Consider the following 27803-nt stretch of genomic DNA (forward strand, 5'->3'; position numbering starts at 1 on the left):
CAGCCAAACCATATTACTTGGTAACACAAGTTGTGTTTTTTTCTCTCTTTTCTGTTGCCCCTTGAGACCTGAAAAGAGAGGTGGCTTTGGTTGGTGAAAGGCTTCCAGGAAAGTCAAACTTCCTAAAACCTAAATCAGATTACATCAATGCCCCCCCATTTCCTGTCTACAGCTATCCATTGGCTTCTTATGGACCTAGAATAAAATCCACAGTCCTTGCAATGACTGCCACAGCCCCATTATAAACTGGCTGCTATTGATCTCTTAAAACTTATCTTTCTTCCTCCTGTTTCCGACTTTGCTCTTGCTCTACTGACCTTTTTTATATTTATTAAATAAGTTCAATCTCATTCCCACATTAAGACATTTGCAGTAGCTGAGCACTCTCTCTAGAAAGCTCCTCTCTGAGATCTTCACGTGGCTGGCTCCTTACATTCAGATCCAGCTCCAGCACCACTTTATCAGAGATTCCTTTCCTGACAAGAAATAAGATGCCCCTGTCAGGTACAACATTATCCCCTTCCCTTATTTTACTATCTGCCTAACATTAATTACTCTGTGATATTTATTTGTTTGTATGTTGGTCTCCTGCTTTCAGAATGTAAGCTTTGTGAGATCAACGGCTTCACCTGCCCTTTTTAGCACTGTATCTCTAGGGCCCAGAAGAGTGCCTGGCAAGCCCAGTGGATACTCAGTAGTGCTTGCCAGTTGGGAAAAAAGGTATGAGTTTTGGAACTATAACTTTAGATACCAGACGAGTGGGTTCTTTGTTAGAGCTAGAATACATCACAAAGGTATCAGAATAAATATACTTGTGTGGATTGAATGTGAGAAAAGAGGAAAAAAATATGACCGGATAAACACATGAAACCAGTTACTAAAGGGATAAAAGAACATTTCCAAAACATAAATAAATAAATAAGTAAAATAAAATTTAAAAAATTCATGTGAGAGGTACTAAGGGTTAACATGAAAAAAATCTGAGTGAATATAGGGCTTCAAATATGTAGATGCCAACATATTATACAAAGATAATAAACAGGATGAACCTGAGTCTATACAAATAATGTGATGAAAATGGCCTCATATGTAGCATCAACTTTTAGTAGAATGAGAAGCTACAGTAGAATTCATGATAAAAGGTATTCTCTATACACTTGATATTTTTGTGGCACTCACCAGGAGAGCATTCGTGAAATGGTGAAATGAGAGAAGTGGTATCAATATGTACAGTTTCCAAGGGTGTGAAAAAATTCCTAATAATCAAATGCAAAAAAGATTTTAATAATGTGTAGATAATTCTTCTCTCCCCAAACAAATCCAGCAGCACAATCCAGGAGTAATTGGTCCTTGATCAGGGCCAGGAAGCTGGCCGTGTTTACCACTTGGGGCAGGGGCATTCATAGCCCTTGGTTTCGGAGCAGGAAAGGAGAAAGGAATGAAGAAACAGTTGAGCAGAGAGAGCTAAAAGTGCAGATGAATAAGTTGGTGGTGGCACACAGTTCTTCCAAGATGGAAAAAATTGTTTCCATTGCCTGTTCCTGGGATCTGAGGAGCCCCAGCTTTCAGTTGACTTAAATGCAGTTAAGGAGAAATTTGGCTTGAGGAACAATTAGGGAAAGCTCTTTACCTATACTTGATATGTTTTTTTTTTAAATAAGCTTAAAAAGGGGGAGAGAATAAAGAAAAGTACTGAATAACTATAATTTGTATGAATAATAGATAATGGGAAGATGGTTAAGTATAATTGAGGTGATTTTTTAAAAATATGGTAGATTTTTCTTCCACTTGCCTTTCTGAGTATAAGACTTTTTTCTTAAGTGGCCTGAAGCATCCATTTTCCTGGAAGGAGGTAAAGATTTGTTTAGAAGGAATGAACGAAGAATATATCACATTGCTTTCGGCGCAGTGAGCCAGTATCTTTATAAACCAAACTGATAGTTTAAAATGGGAACTTTTAAGTTCCTTACTCTCCTTTTTTAACCTTTAGGACTCAGTTAACATTTTTGCAGTATAGAAAATATTTCCTGGATTAGCTGGAGTCTGGAAAATGTATATGACATAGGGGAAATAAGAGATAAAGAAGAGGTGTAAAGGACAAGGGCACAGCAGTCAGACTTGTGTCCCAACTAGGAAGAGGAACACTGAGCACAAAGAGGGTCTCTTGCCCTCACTTCCAGTGTGACACTCTAGTATGCATTCAATTAGGGGCTACCTGCATCAAAACACACCTGGCCATGCAGTGCGGTCAGGCAAATGGAGGCTCTGCGGTGTCTCCAAGCTTTCCTTGATTTGTATGTGGCATGCACACTGAAGGGGCCTGCCGTGGGAACCATTACGGTAGAACAAGTTAACCCCACCACGACGGAGGCAATAGAGGCACAAAGAGGACATGACAGAGACCTCAACACTATGCACCCAGGGAAAGCTGAGTAATATTTAGCCAACTGAACGTGCCAGGGAGGATTCTCAGGCTTTGAACAAGCCAAGAGAGATCAAGGTACAGGCTATAGGTAGCCTTCAACATAAATGCCAGCAGAGCAAGCAGCTGCCAGAGTTATCACCAAGGTGGACCAGAGATATCACCATGTGACAAGAGCAGAGGATTCTAATATTCTGCTCCTTGTATGAGGCACATGAAATCACAGTGTGCGTGCACACACACACACACACACACACGCACACACCATCTTACCCAGATAACATATATTTTTTTTTTTTGAGCCAGAGTCTAGCTCTGTCGCCCAGGCTGGAGTGCAGTGGCGTGATCTCAACTCACTGCAAGCTCCGCCTCCCAGGTTCACGCCATTCTCCTGCCTCAGCCTCCCGAGTAGCTGGGACTACAGGCGCCCACCACCACACCCAGCTAATTTTTTTGTGTGTGTTTTTAGTAGAGACGGGGTTTCACCGTGTTAGCCAGGATGGTCTCGATCTCCTGACCTCGTGATCCGCCCGCCTCGGCCTCCCAAAGTGCTGGGATTACAGGCATGAGCCACTGCGCCCGGCCCAGATATCATTTTTAAAATAAGCTGAAGTGGAGATGTGAAAGAATGAGAAATCTGAGATGATGAGATTTTTTTTTTCTTAAAGGGACTGGGCATTAGTTGAAAATAACTCTTTAAATTATTATATTTCAATGAGATTTAAGCAGAGAAGACTAAAACTTCTTTTCCCTACCAGAAAGTGGGGAGAGAGCTTTAGAGAAAGGCCAAGCTAGATACAGAGAAAATAAAAGAGTTGCATTTTCTCTGCACATGATTTGTTCTGTGAAATATTTTCATGATTCTGCTACATGAATTGATAGCTGGAGTTTAGGAAACACTGCAATAAGGTTTAGCACAGACCAGCTGGCAGATGCAGATGATGCCTTCCTGGCCCAGATTCCAAAGCTTACCCAGAAATTAAATATATTTCAGATAAAACCTTTCACTTTTCTGGAAAACAATTGGAAGTACAATTCAGCAAAGATCAGAATATCTGACAAGGTTTTGACTTGCTGTGCTAAGAAATTCGCCTCCAAAACAGATCTAGGTGCAGCTAGGGGACTTGCTACTATTCTGGACCTAATTCTGAACAAAATAGAGGGCTTGGGGAAATCCACAAACCATCAGAGAAAAACTCCATGTTCTCTCTGTCTCATTCAAGTCAAGAATAGAACACTAATACTAATAATTAATACATCCATGACCAGCGTTTCCCAAAGACAGTTTTATGAAATATAAGCCCTAAGAGATGCTCTTTGCGAAAAGAGTTCTGCAATCAAATATGAAAGTGAGGCCGGGTGCAGTGGCTCACACCTGTAATCCCAGCACTTTGGGAGCCCTAGGTGGGTGGATCACCTGAGGTCAGGAGTTTGAGACCAACGTAACCAACATGGTGAAACCCCATCTCTACTAAAAATACAAAATTAGCCAGGCGTGGTGGCACACACCTGTAATCCCAGCTACTTGGGAGGCTGAGGCAGAAGAATTGCTTGAACTCGGGAGGTGGAGGTTGTGGTGAGCTGAGATCACACCACTTCACTCCAGCCTGGGCAACAGAGTGAGACTCTGTCTCAACAACAACAACAAACCACACACACACACACACACACACACACACACACACACACACACACACACACAAAATATGAGAGTGAGACTCCTCATACTGTTTTCTCCTCTTGAAGATTCAAAATACACATGATGTACTTATGTGTACTGAAGACTCCAAGAACCTTACCTTCGTTTTTTTTCCTTACCTTCATTTAACCTGATGTTTCCTAACTTATTTAGCCTCAGAATATTTTTAAAGTATATAAATAGCCATTGACATACAATGGAATGAAGTGTATTAATGATACACTTTGGGAAGTGCCGTATTGTTTTGATTCATTTTATTTCTGACAGAAAAAAGATATGCGTATAATTTCATGGTTTTAGAATCAGGAAAAAAAGTGACTCAAGAAGTTTGATAAAGCAGTGGCATCACTAAGCGATGAATGATAAATAGGTTTTACCTCTGCCCTTCTCTATCAGCCACTTCCCAAACCACCCTAAACACATCTGCAGTCTTGGTAAAAGCACTGAGATTGAAAATGCCCTAGCAGTCCTCGACTTAAGCCCATGTTATAGCAATTCTGAAGCTACTATTGAACACGCCAATACTGTAATTATAAATAATCATAATAGCAGGGGTAAAGCAGAGGTATTAAAGAAAGCTGGTGTAGTTACAAAATTATCTCTCTGATGTTCTAAAATTAGAAGAGAGTATATTGAGCAAATGGCAGCCCTTATAAATATCAGGGCAGGCATTTTGTAACACAGTGCCTAGCATAAAGGACATCTCCAGTAAATATTAAATAAATGAATGACGGTGTAACGGCAAATACATTTGTTGTGGTATTTGCATAATAATGACACATATTAATGACACATAAGCATAATGACACATACTTTCAAAGGTCTAGGTCCCATTGAGAGCAAATAATCTGGATCATCCTGGATGGAAACTGGGTAAGTCTTTCTTTTTCTTTCTTTAGAGGTAGCAGAGAGACATGGCTTAACAGGAGACTGAGAGGGAAAGGTGAATCTTTGTTTTGTTTTGTTTTTGAGACAGAATTTTACTCTTGTTGCCCAGGCTGGAGTACAATGGCACCATCTCGGCTCACTGCAACCTCCGCCTCCCGGGTTCAAGCAGTTCTCCTGCCTCAGCCTCCCGAATAGCTGGGATTACAGGCATGCACCACCACGCCCGGCTAATTTTGTAGTTTTAGTAGAGACAGGGTTTCTCCATGTTGGTCAGGCTGGTCTTGAACTCCCAATCTCTGGTGATCCGCCCGCCTTGGCCTCCCAAAGTTCTGGGATTACAGGCATGAGCCACCACGCCCGGCCTGAAAGGTGAATCTTTTAGGAGTGGAAAGGAGAAAGGTGAGTTGGCAAAGTGGTTGAGACTTGTGCCCAAATCCCATGAAGCATCCTAGAGGTACTGGTGTATTGCAATGAGTATACCTGCCTGGATGACACCAAAGACCATGTTAAATGCTAAGGGTCCTTCAGATCATTCTGACTTAGAGGAACTATAGCACCAGTAGCACCACATACCTTTAAGAGCATTTAAGTTTTGGCATTTAAGTTTAGGCAACATCCTCAGCAGTGACTATGGAATGATGAACACAAAGGCCTCTAATCTACTGCCCTATGCTATTCAATCCTGGTACAACCAAATGAGGAGAAAGACATGAATAAAAATAGAGATTCAATAAACTATTCACCATATTTGACAAGTGGAGGTCTTGGAGCCACATTTGATTTGAGTTCAAAAAACAAAGAAACACAACAATTCCTGTACATTAGGTATTGTGGGAACAATTTACATTTGATCCTGAGCATTTATTCATAACTAATTTCAGATAAAGCATATTATTTGCTGTCTGGTGTATATACTTTAAGACCTCACATTGTATACTGGCAGCTTTAAAATCTTCACCAAATTTATATAAAACCCCACTGTTAAACTTGCCTCTTGAAGTGTTGATCTGGTTTATGTAGTCACCTATGACAGTATAAATATTGCCATTGTCATCCCATTCGGTTTGATAACTTTCTTTGAAAATTACACTAAATGTGACCTTGCTCTTCAAGTCTTAAAATTAATTTCAATTGAATGTAATCTGACTTGAAAAATTTGAGAGATGTTTGTATCTTGCTCAGAATCTTTCAGGCAAGGGATGAGGGTAGGGAGCAGAAATTTACTACCCATATTTAGTGGATAGTATCTGTACCCATATTTAGGAACCACTGATACAAGTTATCTGAAGAAACAACAGTTTTCTCTTTTAAGGGAGCATAATGCCTTCATGCAATTTGATATATATTATTGAATAATTCTATTCTACTTCTTAATTGTGCAGAAATACAGAGGTGACAGAGGATATACTTCTTTTACAATCTATTATTGCATCACAGGCCCTTCTCACAGCCTGAGTAGGGATTCTGGGTGAGGGCTCCAACTCTACATTTGTCTTCTGCACTACCCTAGCAGAGGTTCTCTATGAGGACCCCGCCCCTGCAGCAAACTTGTCCTGGGGCATCCAGATGTTTCCATATATCCCCTGAAATCTTGGTAGAAGTTTCCAAACCTCAATTCTTGACTTCTGTGCACCTGCAGGCTCAACACCACATGGAAGCTGTCAAGGTTTGGGACTTCCACTCCCTGAAGAAACAGCCTGAGCTGTACCTTGGCTCCTTTTAGTCTCAGCTAGAGCAGCTGGGACACAGGCCACCAAATCCCTAGACTGCACAAGGGAGAGAGACCCTGGGCCAGGCCCACAAAATGACTTCTTCCTCCTATACCTCTGGCCCTGTGATGGGAGAAGTTATGGCAAAGGTCCTGACATGCCCTGGAGACATTTTCCCCATTGTTTTGGGGATTACCGTTTGCCTCCTTGTTACTTATGCAAATTTCTGTAGCCTGTTCGAATTTCTCCTTAGGAAATGGGATTTTCTTTTCTATTGCATTGTCAGGCTGCAAATTTTCCTAAGTTTTATGCTCTGTTTCCCTTTTAAAACTGAATGCCTTTAACAGCACCCAAGTCACCTCTTGAATGCTTTGCTGCTTGGAAGTTTCATCTGCCAGATACCCTGAATTTTCTCTGTCAAGTTCAAAGTTCCAGAAATCACTAGGGCAGGGGCAAAATACCACCAGTCTTTTTGCTAAAACATAACAAGAGTCACCTTTGCTCCAGTTCCCAACAAGTTCCTCATCTCCATCTGAGACCACCTCAGCCTGGATTTCATTGTCCATATCATTATCAACATTTTGGTTAAAGCCATTCAACAAGTCTCCAGGGAGTTGCAAACTTTGCCACATTTTCCTGTCTTCTGAGCCCTACAAACTGTTCCAGCCTCTGCCTGTTACCTGGCTCCAAAGTCACTTCCATGTTTTCAGGTATCTTTTCAGCAATGTCCCACTCTTTTGGTACCAATTTACTGTATTCATCCATTTTCATACTGCTGATAAATACATACCCGAGACTGGGCAATTTATAAGAGATTTAATGGACATACAGTTCCACATAGCTGGGGAGGCCTCACAATCATGGTGGAAGGCAAGGAGGAGGAACTCACATCTTATGTGGATGGTGGCAAGCAAAAAGAGAGCTTGTGCAGGGAAACTCCTGTTTTTAAAACTATCAGATTTTGTGAGACTCATTCACTATCATGAGAACAGCGCAGGAAAGACCCATCCCCATAATTTAATCATCTCTCACCAAGTTCCTCTCATGACATGTGGGAATTCTGGGAGTTACAATTCAAGATGAGAATTGGGTGGGGACACAGCCAAATCGTATCACAGGTACTTTCAGACTGTGGCACAGAATGGAAGACAGGAAGCAAAACATAACAATCTTTGTCAGTTGGAAATACAGATGTTAAAGTTTGAAGAAGCAGATGCTTATGGAATTTATGGGAAATGGTTCAGGAGACAAGATTGTTGAGCTACAGAGAGAATGAATTTGAGAAATCTTCACAGAAGTTTTGCTGAGAATGTTGCTTAATACTAAAATGTGCATGTGTAAGCTGAAGCGTCATGATGCTGGATAAAGCAGTTATGGAGAGCTGTAAACTGAACTATTCCTATAGCATACAACAGGGCTGGAAGTCATTCAAATTCTAACCAGTCAAAGTGGAGATACTTTGTTGAAAAACTGGAGCATTCAGGCAACTTCTGGAAAATCACATTTTAGTAGAGGTGAAACTAGACTTAAAGTAAAGGATACTTTAGATCCACCCTAACAAGATTGATGTGAAAGTTATTTAACTCTCTGAAAAACTAAGTGCAACGTTTCTTAAAGATACACGGTGGGATTCTGATATTTAACAATATAAAATGTTCAGTATTCAATCAAATATTCTTAGCCATGCAAAGCAGTAAAAGAAGAAATACATAACCAGGAGAGGAATCAGCCAATGGAAATGTTCAGAAATGACAAAAATTACTGTATTAAAAACAGTGAATTTTAAATAATTATTATATATATGTTCAAATATTTGAAGGAACTCATGCACACCATGAAGAGATAAATGGGAGGTTTAAATTGGAAACAAAAAGAAGTTGTAGAGATGAAGAATACAGTATCTGAAACAAAATATTTACCAGATGGGCTTAAAAGCAGTTCAGTTACTGCAGAATAAAAGACGAAGATGCAACAATAGATAACTCTCCAAACTGCACTTGAGAAAGAAAAAGGACTTAGAAAATCAGAATCTTAGAAATCTGCAGGACAATATAAAGCAGGTTTAACATATGTGTAATCATATTAAATGCACTTAGAGAAGACAGAAAATATATTTGAAGTTGATTTACTTTTCTTAATTTCATGAAAACTATAAAACCATAGACCTACAAAGTTTAACAAACATAAAAGACTATAAACAATAACAGCAACAACAAAACACATCAAGATACGTTGTAACAAAATAGTTGAAAACCAATGATAGAGAAAAATTATAAAGCAGCCAAAGGGGGGAAAATAATAGCTTTCATACAAAGGAAAGATGGTAAAAATAAACATTCACTTCTCATCAGAAACTATGCAAGCCAGTAGATGATGTGACATCTATAAATTACTGATACAAAAGTGCAACCTAGAATTCATTATACAGAAAGAAAATCCTTTTAACAGCAAGACAAATAAGATATTTCAGACAGACAAAACTGAATTTATCCAGCAAATCTGTAATACTAAATATGTGAAAGAAAGTTCTTCAAGTGAGAACACAAGGATACCACAGAAAACCCTGGATCAACATAAAAAGATTAGAGCAACAGAAATAATAAGTATGTGCAAAGATATTCAGAATTCTTTCCTCATTGAAAAAAGTTAAAGTTAAATTTATTTTAAAAATAATTGACTATAGCAAGTAAAAATAATAATATATCTTGGGATTTAACATATGTAGATTTAAAATGCATGACAAAGAGAAGGGATTTGAGGAGATAACTGGAAGTACGCCATTGTGAGGATCTTACATAACACTATATCTATATATGGCATACATATATATATGCTATAGTGCTATATGACTTTAAGATAGATGGGCATAAGTTAAATGGGGTATGTTTTAAACTCTACAGCAACCACTGAAAACACTGAACAAAAAGTATACCTAAAAAGTTAATATTGGACATAAAATACAAGAAAAAGGCAAGAATAAAGGAAAGGATGAACAAAGAATAGTTGAAACAAGTAGAAAACACATACTAAGATGGTAGAATTAAACTTAACCCTATCAAAAATTACATTGAAAGTGAATTGTCTAAACACAAGTAAAAGGAAAACACTATTAGACTGCATATAAAAGCAAGACCCTACTGTGAGCTATCTACAAAAATCCTACTGTGATGTCCTTAAAAACCTGCCTCTTAAATCTCTGAGTGCAGTAAACATAATTGAACAAACTCCCCAGCTGCCATGTTGTAAAATTCATCATATTCATGCCACACTTTCCATGTGCTGTTCGCAGCCTATGACTGAATGCAGCAAAAATACTAAGTTAGGCCCAGTATTGTTAGACACATAAATCCTCTGATAGGCAATGTTGACTCGGGAACTGTCCATTGGCTTTGCAGAAATGGCCAATATCTGAATAAATATTAAAGAAATTGCCAATATGTGGAAAAATATAATATTTTTCTTCTCTTAAATTTTTAAAAAATATTTATCACTGTTGAAAGCAAAAAATAGTATGTAGTGGAGTTTTCAATGTATATAGATGCAGTAAATATGATGACTATAACTTAAAAGGGGGAAGGTAAATAAAAATATGTGGTTGAGGAAGGCCTGTGTTTCACTGGAGGCTGGTAAATGTTAAGTTGACTGTGAATGGTTAAGTATGTATATTCTAATCCCTTGAGCAAATACTAAAAATTAACAATAATATGAAGAGAGATAGCCAAGAGGTCAATAGATAAATTAAAATAGATATATATACATATACAAAAGGCCAAAGTGCCTCTTCTCCTGCAAATTATCACAACATCTCTACAGCAAGGGTACAGAACTGGATGTAGGATGAGATAAACCAATTGATAGAAGTAGCCTTCAAAAGATGGGTAATAAAAAACTATGCTGAGCTAAAGGAGTATGTTCTAACCTAATGCAAAGAATATAAGAACCTTGATAAAAGGTTAGAGGAGCTGGGCGTGGTGGCTCAAGCCTGTAATCCCAGCACTTTGGGAGGCCGACGGGGGCGGATCATGAGGTCAGGAGTTCAAGACCAGCCTGACCAACATGGCGAAACCCTGTCTCTACTAAAAATGCAAAAATTAGCCAGGCATGGTGGCACGCACCTGTAATCCCAGCTACTCAGGAGGCTGAGACAGGAGAATCGCTTGAACCTGGGAGGTGGAGGTTGCAGTGAGCCAAGATCGTGCCACTGCACTCCAGCCTGGGTGACACAGCAAGACTCTGTGTCAAAAAAAAAAAAAAAAAGTTTAGAGGATACCCTAACTAGAATAACCAGTTTAGAGAGGAACATAAATGACCTGATAGAGCTGAAAAACACAGCACAACAACTTCGTGAAGCATACACAAGTATAGATAGCCAAATCGACCAAGCAGAAGAAAGGGTATCAGAGGTTGAAGACCACCTTGCTGAAATAAGGCATAGAGACAAGACTAGAGTAAAAAAGAATGAAAAGGAATGAACAAAGCCTCCAGGAAATATGGGACTTTGTAAAAAGCCTGAACCTGCAATTGATTGGGGTACCTGAAGGAGATGAGGAGAAGAGAAACAAGCTGGAAAACACACTTCAGGATATTATCCAGGAGAACTTCCCCAGTCTAGCAAGACAGGCCAACATGCAAATTCAGGAAATACAGAGAACACCACTAAGGTACTCCATGAGAAGATCAACCCAAAGATATATAATCATCAGATTTTCCAAGGTTGAAATGAAGGAAAAAATGTTAATGGCAGCCAAAGAGAAAGGCCAGGTCACCTACAAAGGGAAGCCCATCAGACTAACAGCAGACCTCTCAGAAGAAACTCTACAAGCCAGAAGAGATCAGTGGCCAATATTCAACATTCTTAAAGAAAAAAAAATTTCAACCCAGAATTTCACATCCAGCCAAACTAAGCTTCATAAGCAAGAGGGAAATAAAATCCTTTCCAGACAAACAAATGCTGAGGGATTTCATTACCAGCAGGACTGCCTTGCAAGAGCTCCTGAAAGAAGCACTAAATATGGAAAGAAAATGCTGGTACCAGTTAGTGCAAAAACACACCAAAATGTGAAGACCAATGACACTATGAAGAAACTGCATCAACTAGTGTGCAAAATATCCAGATAACATCATGATGACAGGATCAAATTCACACATAATAATAATAACTTTAAATGTAAATGGGCTAAATGCCCTAATTAAAAGACATAGAATGGCAAGCTGGATAAAGAGTCAAGACCCATTGGTGTGCTGTATTCAGAAGACCCATCTCACGTGCAAAGACACACATAAGCTCAAAGTAAAGGGATGGAGGAAAATTTACAAAGCAAATGGAAAGCAAAAAAAAAAAAAAAAAAGGATTTGCAATCCTAGTCTCTGACAAAACAGACTTTAAACCAACAAAGATCAAAAAAGACAAAGAAAAGCGTTATATAATGGTAAAGGGAACAATTCAACAGGAAGAGCTAACCATTCTAAGTATATATGCACCCAATACAGGAACACCCAGATTCATAAAAAAAAGTTCCTAAAGACCTACAAAGAGGTTTAGACTCCCACACAATAATAGTGGGATACTTCAACACCCCACTGTAAATATTAGACAGATCAACGAGACAAAATTAACAAGGATATTCAGGACTTAAAGTCAGCTCTGCATCAAGTGGACCTAATAGAAATCCTCAGAACTCTCTACCCCAAATCAACAGAATATACATTCTTCTCAGTGCCACATGACACTTATTCTAAAATCAACCATATAATTGGAAGCCAAACATTCCTCAGCAAATGCAACAGAACTGAAATCATAGCAAACAGTCTCTCACACCGCAGTGCGATCAAATTAGAACTCAGGATTAGGAAACTCACTCAAAACCACAAAATTACATGGAAATTGAACAACCTGCTCCTGAATGACTACTGGATAAACAATGAAATTAAGGCAGAAATCAAGAAGTTCTTTGAAACCAATGAGAACAAAGAGACAATGTACCAGAATCTCTGGGACACACCTAAAGCAGTATTGAGAGGGAAATTTATAGCACTAAATGCCCTTATCAGAAATCTAGAAAGACCTCAAATTGACACCCTAACATCACAATTAAAAGAGCAGGAGAGGCAAGAGCAAACTAATCCAAATGCTAGCATAAGACAAGAAATTACTAAGATCACAGCAGAATTGAAGGAGATAGAGACACAAAAATCCCTCCAAAAAAATCAATCCAGGAGCTGTTTTTTTTTAAATGAACAAAATTGACAGCTAGTTAGACTAATAAAGAAGAAAAGAGATAAGAATCAAATAGACACAATAAGAGATGATAAAGGGGATATCACCACTGACCCCACAGAAATAGAAACTACCATCAGGGAATACTATAAACACCTCTATACCAACAAACTTGAAAATCTAGAAAAAATGGATCAATTACTGGATAAATACACCCTCCCAAGACTAAACCAAGAAGAAGTTGAATCCCTGAATAGACCAATAACGAGTGCTGAAATTGAGGCATTAATTTATAGCCTACCAATCAAAAAAAGCCCAGGACCAGATGGATTCACAGCCAAATTCTACCAGAAATACAAAGAGGAGCTGGTGCTATTCCTTCTGAAACTATTCCAAACAGTTGAAAAGGAGGGACTCCTCCCTAACTCATTTTATAAAGCCAGCATCATCCTGATACCAAAACCTGTCAGAGACACACAAAAAAAGTAAACTTCAGGCCAATATCCCTGATGAGCACTGATGCAAAAATCCTTACTAACGTACTGGCAAACCGAATCCAGCTGCACATCAAAAAATTTATCTACCACGATCAAGTCGGCATCATCCCTGGGATGCAAGGCTGGTTCAACATGTGCAAATCAATAAACATAATCCATCACATAAACAGAACCAAAGACAGAAACCACACTACTATCTCCATAGATACAGAAAAGGCATTTGATGAAATTCAACATCCCTTCATATTAAAAACTCTGAATAAACTAGGCATTGATGGAACATATCTCAAAATAAGAAGAGTTATTTATGATAAACCCACAGCCAATATCATATTGAATGGGCAAAAGCTGGAAGCATTCCCTTTGAAAACCTGTACAAGACAAGGATGCCCCCTCTCACCACTCCTATTCAACATAGTATTGGACATTCTGGCCAGGGCAAACAGGCAGGAGAAAGAAAGAAACGGTATTCAAATAGGAAGAGAGGAAATCAAATTGTCTCTGTTTAGAAAACCCCATCATCTCAGCCCCAAAACTCCTTAAGCTGATAGGTAACTTTAGCAAAGTCTCAGGATACAAAATCAATGTTCAAAAATCATTCCTTTACACCAACAATAGACAAGCAGAGAGCCGAATCATGAATGAATTCCCATTCACAACTGGTACGAAGACAATAAAATACCTAGGAATACAGCTAACAAGGAATGTAAAGGACCTCTTCAAGAAGCACTACAAGCCACTGCTCAAGGAAGTAAGAGAGGACTCAAACAAATTGAAAAACATTCCATCCTCATGGATAGGAAGAGTCAATATCGTGAAAATGGCCATACTGCCCAAAGTAATTTATAGATTCAGTACTATTCCCATCAAACTACCATTGACATTCTTCACAGAATGATAAAAGACTACTTTGCATTTCATATGGAATCAAAGAAGACCCTATATAGCCAAGACAATCCTAAGCAAAAAGAACAAAGCTGGAGGCATCACGCTACCTGACTTCAAACTGTACTACAAGGCTACAGTCACCAAAACAGCATAGTACTGGTAACAAAAGAGACATACAGACCAATGGAACAAACAGAGCCCTCAGAAATAATGCCACACATCTACAACCATCTGATCTTTGATAAACCTGACAAAAACAAGCAATAGGGAAAGGATATCCTATTCAATAAATGGTGCTAGGAAAACTGGTTAGCCATATGTGGAAAACTGAAACTGGACCCCCTTTTTATACCTTATACAAAAGTTAACTCAAGATGGATTAAAGGCTTAAATGTAAAACCCAAAACCATAAAAACCCTAGAAGAAAACCTAGGCAATAGACATTCAGGACATAGGCATGAGCAATGACTTCATGATGAAAATGCCAAAAGCAATTGCAACAAAATCCAAAACTGATGAGTGGGATCTAATTAAATGAAAGAGATTCTGCACAACAAAAGGAACTATCATCAGAGTAAACAGGCAAACTACAGAATGGGAGAAAATTTTTGCAGTCTACCCATCTGACAAAGACCTAATATTCAGGATTTACAAGGAACTTAGACATATTTACAAGAATAAAACAAACAACCCCATCAAAAAGTAGGCACAGGATATGTACAGACACTTCTCAAAAGAACACATTTACTCAGCCTACAAACATATGAAAAACAGCTCAACGTCACTGATCATTAGAAAAATGCAAATCAAAACCACAATGAGATAACATCTCACACCAGTCAAAATGGTGATTATTAAAAAGCCAAGAAACAATAGATGCTGGCAAGGCTGTGGAGAAATAAGAACACTTTAACACTGTTGGTGGGAATGTCATATTAGTTCAACCTTTGTGGAAGACAGTATGGTGATTCCTCAAGGATCTGGAACCAGAAACACCGTTTGACCCAGCAATGCCATTTCTGGGTATATACCCAAAGGAATATAAATCATTCTACTATGAAGACACATGCACACACGTATGTTTATTGCAGCACTGTTTACAATAGCAAAGTCATAGAGCCAACCCAAATGCCCATCAATGATAGACTGGATAAAGAAAATGTGGTACATATACATAATGGAATACTATGCAACCAGAAAAAGGAATGAGATCATGTCCTTTTCAGGAACATGGATGAAGCTGGAAGCCATCATTCTCAGCAAACTGACACGGGAACAGAAAACCAAATATCGCATGTTCTCACTCATCAGTGGGAGTTGAGCAATGAGAACACATGGCCACGGAGGGGGACCAACAAACACCAGGGTCTCTTAGAGGGTATGGGGCAAGGGGAGGGAACTTAGAGGATGAGTCAATGGGTGCAGCAAAGCACAATGGCACATATATCTGTATCTAACAAACCTACACGTTCTGCACATGTATCCTGGAACTTAAAGTAAAATTTTAAAAAGCCATTTTAATAAGTGTGCAGTAGTATCTTATTATAAGAGAACTAAACATTGCAACAAAGTATATTTTAAATAACTGAAATTCTGTTATTTTCAAAATATTTTTAAAAGACAGCTGTACTGACAAGAATATGTTCCTTATTCCCATAACACTCTTTGAGTTGGATACACCATGATATGGTTTCAGCTTTTCTTTAAGCTCACACTCTATTTGACTTATTTTCATTCCGTTCTTACTCTCTCAAGACCAGCATCGCTTCATAAATTCTTGCTGCAAGAGTTGCTTGCGGAAAAAATCTATGTAACTTCTTGAGAGTTTGTGTTCCTTTTACTCCAACATCAACTTCCCAGTACTGGAACACACTGTTAGCAGGATCTAAACCTACCAAGCCTATACCTTGATGATAATCAGTAGAAAAGGCCTGTTTTTCAGAATACCCACACCAACCCCAAAAGCCAGAAACATTTCAAACAATATGTCTTAGGGTGCACATTTGCCTTCATCCACATAAAAATATATGTTTTAGAAAAGTTTCTTTGTAATAACAATTTTCATTATGACAAAAGTAGGTGGGTAACAGATAATATGTCTTAGTATGTGAAGAACATTTAAAAGGACAGGAGATGTATAAATACTCTTGGAAATTTTCCTTCATTCAGAAAAGAAAATTATATTTAGACTACTCAAATAAACTGATTTTAAAACTGATGATTTTTTCCTAAGCAAAAATCAATAATGTATGGCTCATATGTTAATGAATCAATTTTCATTGCAGATCCTAAGTATAGTCCTGCAAATTCTCCTGGCTAAATCTCATCATAAGATAGTTGACTGATTGCATATTGCAGCAGCATAATGCTAGAGGAACTAATCTTGACTGATATTGTAGCTTTCTTAAAGGACGCTTTAAAAACAACTGGTCTCGAGATTATAAGTTCTTTCTAAAATTCAATTCAGGTCATTGTTCAGGGTAAAAGAATTAAGAAAGGTCACTGGATGCATTGATTGTGGTGGTCCCAATTTAGTTACACAGACAGGCTCATTCTTTGCCTAATTGTGTCATCCCAAATGAATAGCTAGATTTAATCAATTCTGATAACAAAGAAAAAAGTTATTCTCGGTAAATGGATTTTGCAAAGCAATAAAATCAGGTTTTATGTCTATCAATCCTAACCCAGAAATATTCAACAAAAAGCTTTATAAAATGAAAATTTCTAAAAATTATAGAAATATTTTACTTCCTTGTAGTATTTACTTTTTTCATCTTCTCTTTTTAATTTAAGGAAATCAAGGATTGCACAAAAGGTCAATTATATTACGGTATTTCTACTGAAGAAAAACCAATCTAAGTGTCATAATGGCAGGAAAATTATTTTTATAAATATTATGATTTTACCATATTTTTAATTACAGTACAAAATTCTTTTCTAAAGTAATTATATGATAGAGAACTAAGAGTAACATATAATTCAACAAGCTTCTCTTTATAAAAGAATATTAGGGGATTATTTTTGAGTGAATTGGCAGTTTAATATATTTGATTTTCTTTCCAAGTCTCACTGTGTGCATCTTTTGTACTGCAGCTGCAAAGTCTGTAGATTGATCTCATCAAATCTCACATGCAAATTACAGTTCTACCTCCACACACTTTGGGTTTAATAATGATAAAAATAGATGACAAATATGAAAGGGAACTAGTGCAAAATTCTTAGTATAGCAACAAGCTTAGCATGTTTCAGGAAAAATATGATGTAGCCCAAGGACAGTAGACAAGGAGTGGAAGATGAGATAAAAGTGGTGACCAGATGTCCAGATCCTACAGTGTATTGAAGGACATGGTAAGGAGTCTAGATTTTATTCTAAGGGTAATGAAAACACAAAGAAGTGTTTTGTGCAGGAGAATTACATGATCTGACTAACCTCTGAAAGGATCATCCTGTCTGCTTTGTGGCAAATCGGCCAAAAAAGGGCAAGGGAAGAAGCAGGTAGATCAATTCAGAAGCTATTGCAAGGGTTCAGGAGAGAGATGATTGTGATTGAAACTAGGTTTGTAGTACAGAACACAGTAAGAGGTTGAATTCAGGAAATATTTTGGAGGCAGAGCCTCTTGGATTTACTGATAGATTGGATGTGGGGATTGGGGGAGTTAGAAGAGATGAGGATACAACTAGGTATTTGAACTGAGAAGATGGGTGGATGACATTGTAAAGAAAAAGTCTGTGGAGGACCAGGTTGCCTATGGGGTAGGCATGGATTAAGAGTCCTGTTTACAAATTTTAGGATTGAGATGCTGATAGGTTTGGCTCTGTGTCCCCACCCAAATCTCATTTTGAATTATACTCCCATAATTCCCACATATTGTGGGAGGGACCCAGTGGGAGCTCATTTGAATTATGGGGGCAGTTTCCCCCATACTGTTCTTGTGTTAGTGAATAAGTCTCATGAGATCTGATAATTTTATCAGGGGTTTCTGCTTTTGCATCCCCCTCATTTTCCCTTGCCGTTGCCATGTAAGAAGTGCCTTTTGCCTCCTGTGATCATTCTGAGACCTCCTAGCCATGTGGAACTGTAAGTCCATTTAAACTTCTTTTTCTTCCCAGCTTCTGGTATGTCTTTATCAGCAGCATGAGAACGGACTAATACAGATGCCTACTGAACATTCAAGTAGAGATATTGATTAGGCAGTTTCATATATGTCTAAAACTGAAGAGAGCGATCTGCACTTGGGGCATGTGTAGAGCTATTGGAATACATTGAGATTGGTTAGGCAAGAATGTAGGTTGGTAGAGGGCCAGGGGTAGATTGCAGATACTCTAGTATTTAGAGATCTTGCAGAGAAGAAGCAAGCAGACAATGAAAGAAGCCTGAAACCATGTGCCCAGTAATATAAGAAATAAACAGATGAAAGTGGCATCTTGGAAGCCATTATAAATTAAAAATGTTTTAAGAAGAATGGAGTGGGCCTTCTAAAGGGGAGTTGAAAGATTTTAGATGAAAAGGCATCTTTGGAAAGTATTGCTTTTTTGTAAAAGGCAACTGAGAAATTTGGCTGTAGCTTGAGGGTGATATAAAGTAAAATACATTTTTTATTTTTGCTTCTAATAATAGAAAAGATACTTAGTTTTTTAAAAAGTGTTTGTCCTTCTATTTTTATTTCTGATGGAAATGACATAGTGGAAAGGGAAGAATGTTTGATACACAAGACAGAAGGAAACATTTATTGCAGGAGTGATTTCTTCAAAAGGGTGAGAGGATATGAAATCCAAAACGCAGTTGAGGGGTTGGTCTTAGATAGTTATAAAGTGCTACTTTCACAGTAGCAGGAAGAATTTAAAGGAGTTTTAATACAGATGCAGGGAGGTTGAGAGTTAATTTAAAGGAGTTTTGATACAGATGCAGAGAGGTTGAGAGTTTGGGATTTGGAAAGACGTCAAAATTTCTGATTTAGCTATGCAAGGGAAAAGAATTCAGGGGCATAAAAGATTATCGTAATCAGTTCTACAAATTCAAACATCCAGCTTAGACCTTGACTCAGACTTCCTAGTTATAAGTCATTGCTGCATATACTCTTGCACAAGTTATTATAACATTCAAAATATGTGTTCATGAAGCATGTGTTAGAGAAATTAAGTCAGTAAGTACTTGTTTTCATTTCACAATCTAATTTGCTGAAAGCAATTCCAAATTCTCTGGAAATTATTTTTATTGCAGTGGCTACAGAATGGTTTGTTTTAGAGAAAAAGGTCCCATAATCTTTGATAAAATTGAAGGTAGAATCAATGATATTTGATTCTGATTAATCTAGAGCTTAGTGGACTGTAAAACTCCCCAGCCATTTTCCTAAGCAACCTGGAAGGTCTTTATCTCCTTTAATCACATCCTAGGAAACCTGCCAACTGCATGTTTTAGAAATAAAAAGTTTATTCAGAGTTTTTCAGCTCACAATACAGTCAATTATTTTCAGTGTGCAGATACTATATGCTGACACAGTAGAAAGTTATTTTGGGAAGCAGCGTCTCCAATCTGTATTTTCAAGCATTGATTAGAGACTCTAAGAATAGAAACATGATGCAATGTGCTAGAAAACAAGAGAGCTAATTTATTCCAATCGGTCAATCACTAGCTCAAGTCCTACTATCCTCTATCCCCACACACAAAAAATAATTCTCTGTGTTGCAAGTTAAGATGACGTTTTCAGAATCCAGCACATCAGACCTCTTAGACATTATCTAGTTTAGCACCTTCTATGTATAAATAGGTAAACTGAGACTTCCATGAGGCTAGGGACTTACCAAAGTTTACCCAGCATATGCATGGTATAATCCAGACTTCCTGACTCCTTATGCTTCACTCTCTTCACCATACTTTTCAGCTTCTCTTTCTTATCTCTTTACTATAGCAAAGAATATTCTCCGAGCAGGGAAAGTGGTCAGGTTGACTCCTAGTATGACAGGTACTACAAGCTTCTAGAGCAGCTGCCCCAAAAACCATAACAAAACCCACTTTAAGGATAAAGAGCAATAACCAGAAACTCATAAGGAAGAAGAAGCAGGAAAGTAATATAAGGAGGGAAATAATGGGATAAAACGTCCTAAACTAAGGGTAGGAAAAAATCTAGCATGGGGAAAAATTAAGAAGAAAAACTCTGGCATGAGAAAAATGGAAGAGGGATCTGCAAATTGTTTGAGATAGAGGGGCAGAGAGGAAGATGAATTGTGCAGTGCTCTCTATCAGACTGATGAGGACAACCCAACCTAGCTGCCCTGACTCTTCCAAAGGCCACTGTATTTCATGCTTTTGATTTATCTTACCACTGACAGAGATAAACTTTCTACCTACCAACTCTTTTTCCTGTTCCCTACTTTTGCTGTAATCTTTTTGTTTGGGAACTCATGGCCTTAAAACTAAAGATTTCATTACAAGTATAAAGAAATCAGAGTTTATAAAGCGCTTACACATATATTATTACCTTTGGGTCTCACAATACATTTATGAGGTAGATACTATCTATGACTCTCCATTAAGGTATGTGGGTAGACAGAGAGAAGCTAGAAATTAGGAAGGGTCATTGAACTAAGTATTCTATGGAAACACACCAAATCAAGGAGGACTTTCCAAATGGGGCTAGGAGAAACTCAAGGCCACAAGCAGGAACAAACTAAATTAGATATCCAAGGGCCATGAACACAGTAGGAAGATAAGGAGGTGTAGACCAAGGAAATTGAGGTGCTGGGTCAAAGAATAAGGGTGAAAAGTGGATGAATCTAATTGATTCAGACATGTTGGTATCTGCAAACCTTCACAATGTTATAGAATGCCCCTTTAATGTAAACTCAGACTGCCACAATGTGGGGTAACATTTCAAGAGAGCCCCATGCTAGGGAATGACATCAGCAAGATGGCAGAATAGAAAAATCTTTGTCTCCATTGCTGCCACAGAAAGTTCAACTAGCAACTACCCACAGACCAGAACATCTTTTGAAAACTCCTCTACGTGAAAAGAATCCTAAGACATAGGTGTGGTTCAAAAACTGAATGAAATCCAAATTGGAGGGTAAAAAGGATGCCCTTATTCCAACCATGTCACCCCTCCCACTCCCTCAAGTTGACACACCACAAAGAGGATTTCCCTGGTCCCAAGGTTTCTACAGAAGGGAAAGGGAAGAAGAGACACTTGCAAGGATCACTCTGTTCTTACTGGATGGGGAATACTAGGGGAAACATTATGGTTAGACCACTGCATGTTAGATAGAAACAAAGAAAGGAAGCAGAGGTCATAGTGAACAGCATGCAGTTATTGGTGGTACCTCTGTGCTTCTGTCAGCTGTGGTGCCAGATCAGAAATACTAGCCAACATAGCACATATTTAAAGATGAGCTGGTTGCATCAAAAACATGGTGGAAAGTTCAATCTGGCTTGAATTTCTAGATAGCTAGTCTCCATGCCCAGCTTCAGATCCCACCTCAATGACCCTGCACAAGCGAGGAGAATCCCACCTTCACACATTTCAGAGAAGCAAAGTGATTAGACGGCTTGACCCAGGAAGTCAGGCAGTGGCTTCACTTAGCCAAAAGCTCATTCAGCGTCCCTGCCCAGGCAGGGAGACTCTCACTTCTGTGCATTTCATAGAAGTATAGGGAATATAACTGCTTGACCAGGAACGTCTAACAACTGTTTAACTCAACCAAAAGCCCACCCCACTGCTTCACCCTGAAGGGAGGCAATCTGAAACTGTGCATTTCTAAGGAGTATAGATTCCCATGCTGCCTATCCTGAGCAGCAACTCTACCCTAACCTCAAAGCCTAGCCAGAATTCCTGCCCAACCGCAGAGCCCAAGTAGTAAAATTACCCAGCCAAAGTATACGTGTTGTGACCAGCTTCAACAGAAGTCATCACTATACCCAGCCAGCAGCTCTGTCTGATAGTAGAGCCCAGCCAGTGTTCTCACCGATAGCACAGCCCAACAAGCAGCCCCACTCAAAATCAGAACAGCGGCAGCAGCTTAGCCAACTTTGGAACTTACAAGAAACTCTGCCTGTCCAAGGTTGTCAGCATCTGGTCATAACAGAAGCACAGGCTAGACTAAATAATGAAGGACTATCCCTTCAAAGAACACCTATAAAGTCCAGAAAAGATGTTGTCCCCTCGGATGTGCAGACAACAATGTAAGGACACAAAGATTACTAAAAAAAAAAAAATAGAGAAACATGACTCCTCCAAAAGAAAATTATAAAGTTTCGATAGAAAGCTTCAACAGCAGACTCTCTCAAGCAGTAGAAAGGACCACTGAACTAGAAGAGAGAACATTTGAAAGTATCCAGTCAAAGGAACACAAAGGCAAAAGAATAAAATATAATAAGGAAAGCCTACAGGAATTATGGAATATCATCAAGAGACCAAACATCACATAAGAGGAGCTGCAGAAGGAGAAGAAACACAAAAAGCAGAAGGAAGGAAATAAAGATCAGAGCAGAATTAAATGAAACAAAGTCTGGAAAAACAATATGAAAGATCAACAAAAGAAAAAGTTATTTTTTGAAAAGATAAACAAAAATGATAAACTTTTATCCTGATTACCTAAGAAAAAAGAGATGTCTCAAATAAAATCAGAAATGAAAGAGATGTTATAACTGATACCACAGAAATACAAAAGATTGTAACAGATTACTATGAACAGTTATATGCCAACAAATTTGAGAACCTAGAAGAAATAGATAAACTTATAGACATATACAACCTACCGAAACTGAATTATAAAAAAGTAGAAAATTTGAATAGGCCAATAACAAGTAAAGGTATTAAATCAGTAATAAAAGGTTTTCCATCAAAGTAAAGCTCAAGACCTGATGGCTTCACTGCTGAGTTATATCAGACATCTAAAAAAGAAATAATACCAATCCTTCTCAAACCTCTTCTAAAAATTTAAAGAGGAGGAAATATTTACAAACTCTTTTTGTCAAGGTCAGCATTACCCTGATACCAAAGCCAAACAAGGACATTATAAGAAAAAAAACTACAGGTCAATAACCTTGATGAATATAAATGCAAAAATTCTCAACAAAATACTATTATAGCAAACCAAATTCAACAACACACTAAAAGGGTCATCCACCATTATCAAGTGGGATTTAACCCTGGCATGCAAAGTTGTTTCAACATTTGCAGATCAGTACATGTGATCCATCACATTAACAGAACGAAGGACAAATTCATATGATCATCTCATTTGATGCAGAAAGAGCATTTGACTAAACTCAACATATTTTCATCATTACAAATGCTCACCAAATTAGGTGTAGAAGAAATGTACCTAAACAAAGGAAGACCACATAGAAGCCCACAGCTAATATTATGCTCAATGGTGAAAAATTGAAAGCCTTTCTTTTAAGATCTGAAACAAGACAAGAATGCTCACTCTGGCCACTTCATTCATCATAGTATTGGAAGTCCTTTCCAGGGCAATTTGGCAAAAGAAAGAAATAAAAGGCATTTAAAAAAGAAAGAAAGAAGTGAAATTGTCACTGCTTGCTGCTGATATAATTTTATATATAGAAAACTTTACAGACTCTACCAAAAAAACTGTTAGAACTAATAAACAAATACAATAATCCTGCAGAATACAAAATGAACACACAGAAATGAGTGGCATTTCTGTATGCTTAACAATAAACTATCCAGAAAAAGCAATGAATTGAACCCAGGTGGTGAAGGGCTTGTACACTGAAAACTACAACACACTGATGGAAGAAATTGAGTAAGATATGAATAAATGGAAAGATATCCCATGTTTATTGAGTGGAAAAAGAAATATTGTTAAAATGTTTATACTACCCCATCTACAGATGCAGTACAATCCGTATGAAAATTGCAATGTGATAAACAGAATTTAAAAAATTGTGTGATTTTCTAAATAGATGCAGAGAAAGTATTTGATAAAATCCAGCATCCCTCATGTTAAAAACCCTCAACAAAATTGGCATAGAAGAGACATACTTTGCCGGGCGTGGTGGCTCACGCCTGTAATCCTGGCACTTTGGGAGGCCGAGGTGAGTGGATCACCTGAGGTCAGGAGTTTGAGAACAGCCTGGACAACATGGCAAAACCCTGTCTCTACTAAAAATCCAAAAAAAATTAGCCGGGTGCGGTGGCCCGTGCCCGTAGTCCAGCTACTCGGGAGGCTGAGGCACCAGAATCACTTGAACCCAGGAGGCAGAGGTTGCAGTAAGCCGAGATCGCACCACTGCACTCCAGCCTGGGGTGACAGAGTGAGACTCCATCTCAAAAAAAAAAAAAAAAAATACTTCAAAGTAATAAAAGCCATCTATGATAAACTCACAGCTGACATCACTCTGAATGGGGAAACGTTGAAAGCATTCCCCCTGAGAACTGGAGCAACACAGGAATGCCCACGTTCACCACTTCTGTTCAACATAGTACTAGAAGTCTTAGCCAGAGCAATCAGAAAAGAGATAAAGGTAAAGGAAATCTAAATTGGAAAAGCGGAAGTCAAACTGTCACTGTTTGCCAATGATATGAACGTATATCTAGAAAATCCTGAGTTGAGTGTCCTGAGAGGTCAGATTGTTGTCAGACATGGACCGTGGACATGGACATGAACATGAAGAAAGTAAAATGGAACTTCCAGATTATAAACAATGGAAAATAGAAGGGACACCATTAGAAACTGTCCAGATGCTGGCTGCATAAGGGCTAAGGTATCCATGGGTCTGCAATGAAGCTTGGAGATACATGGGTGGCTTTGCAAACAATGTTTCCTTTGTTGGTGTCTTATTAAAAGCATTCACATGAGGATTTGCTGCATTTGTGGTAGCTGTAGGGGCTGAGTATTACCTGGAGTCCCAGAATTAAAATAAGAAGCATCACTGAAGATAATATATAGAAGTATGTTAGTTGGTTTTTAACTCTCCAAAATAAGAGTTATTTACTGTAGCCTACTCATTTGAGTTTGTCCCTTAAAACATGCTAGTAAGATTTCATAAAGTAAAAAAAAAGTAAAAAAAAGAAAATCCTAAAGATTCATCCAAAAAGCTCCTATATCCGATAAACAAATACAGTAAAGTCTCAGGTTACAAAATCAATGTACACAGATTGGTAGCACTGTTATATACCAACAACCAAGTTGAGAATCAAATCAAGAACTCAATCTCTTTTACAACAGCTGCAAAAAAATAATAAAATACTTAGAAATATACTTAACTAAGGAAGTGAAATATCTTACAAGGAAAACTAAAAAAACACTGCTGAAAGAAATCGTAGATCACACAAAATGGAAACACATCCCATGTTCGTGGATGGTTAGAATCAATATTGCAAAAATGACCATATTGCCCAAAGCAATCTACAGATTCAATGTAATGCCCATCAAAATACCATCAACATTTTTTACAGAACTAGAAAAAAATTCTAAAATTCATAGGGAACCAATAAAGAGCCTGCATAGCCAAAGCAAGACTAAGCAAGAAGAACAAATCTGGAGGCATCACATTACCTGACTTCAAACTATGCTACAAATCTATAGTTACCAAAGCAGCATGGTTCTGGTATAAAAACAGGCACATAGACCAGTGAAATAGAATAGGGAACCCAGAAATAAAGCCAAATCTAATACTTACAGCCAACTGATCTTCAACAAAGCAAACAAAAACATAAAGTGGGGAAAGGACACTGTATTCAATAAATGGTACTGGGAAAACTGGCAAGCCACATGTAGAAGATTGAAACTGGATCCTCATTTCTCATCTTATACAAAATTAACTCAAGATGGATTAAAGATTTAAATCTAGACCTGAATCCATAAAAATGCGAGAAGATAACATCAGAAAAACCCTTCTAGGCATTAGCTTAGGCAAAGATTTCATGACCAAGAACCCAAAAGCAAATGCAACAAAAATAAAAATAAATAAATGGGACCTAATTAAACTAAAAAGCCTTTGAACAGCAAAATAATAATAAATCAACAGAGTACAACAGACAACCCACAGAGTGGGAGAAAATCTTCACAATCTTTACATTTGACAAAGGACCAATATTCAGAATATACAAGGAACTCAAACAAATTAGCTAGAAATGAACCAATAATCCCATAAAAAATTGGGCAAAAGATGTGAATAGAACATTCTCAATAGAAGATACACAAACATATGAAAACAAACATAAGAAAAAATGCTCAACAACACTAATTATCAGGGAAATGCAAATTAAAACCACAATTAGATACTACCTTACTCCTGCAAGAATGGCCATAATTAAAAAGTCAAAAAATAATAGATATTGTAATGGATGTAGTGAAAAGGGAACACTTTTACACTGCTGGTGAGAATGTAAACTAATGCAACCACTATGGAAAGTAGTATGGAGATTTCTTAAAGAACCAATGTAGAACTACCATTTGATCCAGCAATCTCACCACTGGGTATCTACCCAAAGGTAAAGAAGTCATCATATGAAAAAGACACATGCACATTCATGTTTATAGCAGCCCAATTCCCAGATGCAAAAATATGGAGCCAACCTAAATGACCATCAACCAATGAGTGGATAAAGAAAATGTGGTACATATACACAATGAAATACTACTCAGCCATAAAAGGAATGAAATTATGGCCTTTGCACCAACTTGGATGGAGCTGGAGGCCATTATTCTAAGTGAAATAACTCAGGAATAGACAACCAAATATCATATGTTCTCACTTATAAGTGAGAGCTAAGCTAAGAGAATGCAAAGACATAAGAACAATTAATATAATGGACTTTGGGGACTTGGGGGGAAGGGTGGGAGGGGGTAAGGGATAAAAGACTACATATTGGATATAGTGTACACTGCTCGGGTGATGAGTGCACCAAACTGTTAGAAACCACCACTGAAGAACTTATCCATGTAACCAAAACCACTTGTACTGCTAAAACTATTGAAATAAAGACAAAAATACAATGTGATTTTTCACAGAAAAACAATCCTAAAATTTATATGGAACACAAAAATCAAATATCCAAAGCATCCATAAGCAAAAGAAAAAAGCTGAAGGTATCACATTACCTGATTTCAAACTACACTAAAAAGCTATGGTAATAAAAACAACAAGGTACTGGCAAAAGAAAAAAAAAACAGGCACATCAACCAATGTAACAGAAATGAACCCATGCATGTACATTCAACTGATTTTCAATAAAGGTGCCAAGAATACGCAATGCAAAAAGAACAGTCTGTTCCATAAGTGACATTGGGAAAATGAGATATTCATATGCAGAAGAATGAAATTAGATTTTTATTCAACACCATATACAAAAATCAACTCAAAATGGATTTAGGACTTAAACATAACACCAGAAACTATAAAACTACTTGAAAAATGTATAGGGGGAACAATACGTATTTGTCTAGGCAAAGGTTTTTTTGATTTGACCCCAAGAGTAAAGGCAAGAAAAGCAAAAATAGACAATAGGGATTACAT

At 37.8% G+C, this 27803-nt stretch overlaps 2 pseudogenes; both read left to right on the forward strand.

Annotated features, from left to right (window-relative positions):
* Positions 1-27803, forward strand: part of LOC112130972 (melanoma-associated antigen C3-like) — a 644458-nt pseudogene that overhangs the window by 154796 nt on the left and 461859 nt on the right.
* On the forward strand, positions 2904-25298 carry LOC134760885 (NADH dehydrogenase [ubiquinone] 1 beta subcomplex subunit 3-like; annotated as a pseudogene).

This window comes from Pongo abelii, chromosome X, assembly GCF_028885655.2.
Source record: "Pongo abelii isolate AG06213 chromosome X, NHGRI_mPonAbe1-v2.0_pri, whole genome shotgun sequence".
In the NCBI taxonomy this organism is placed as follows: Eukaryota; Metazoa; Chordata; class Mammalia; order Primates; family Hominidae; genus Pongo; species Pongo abelii.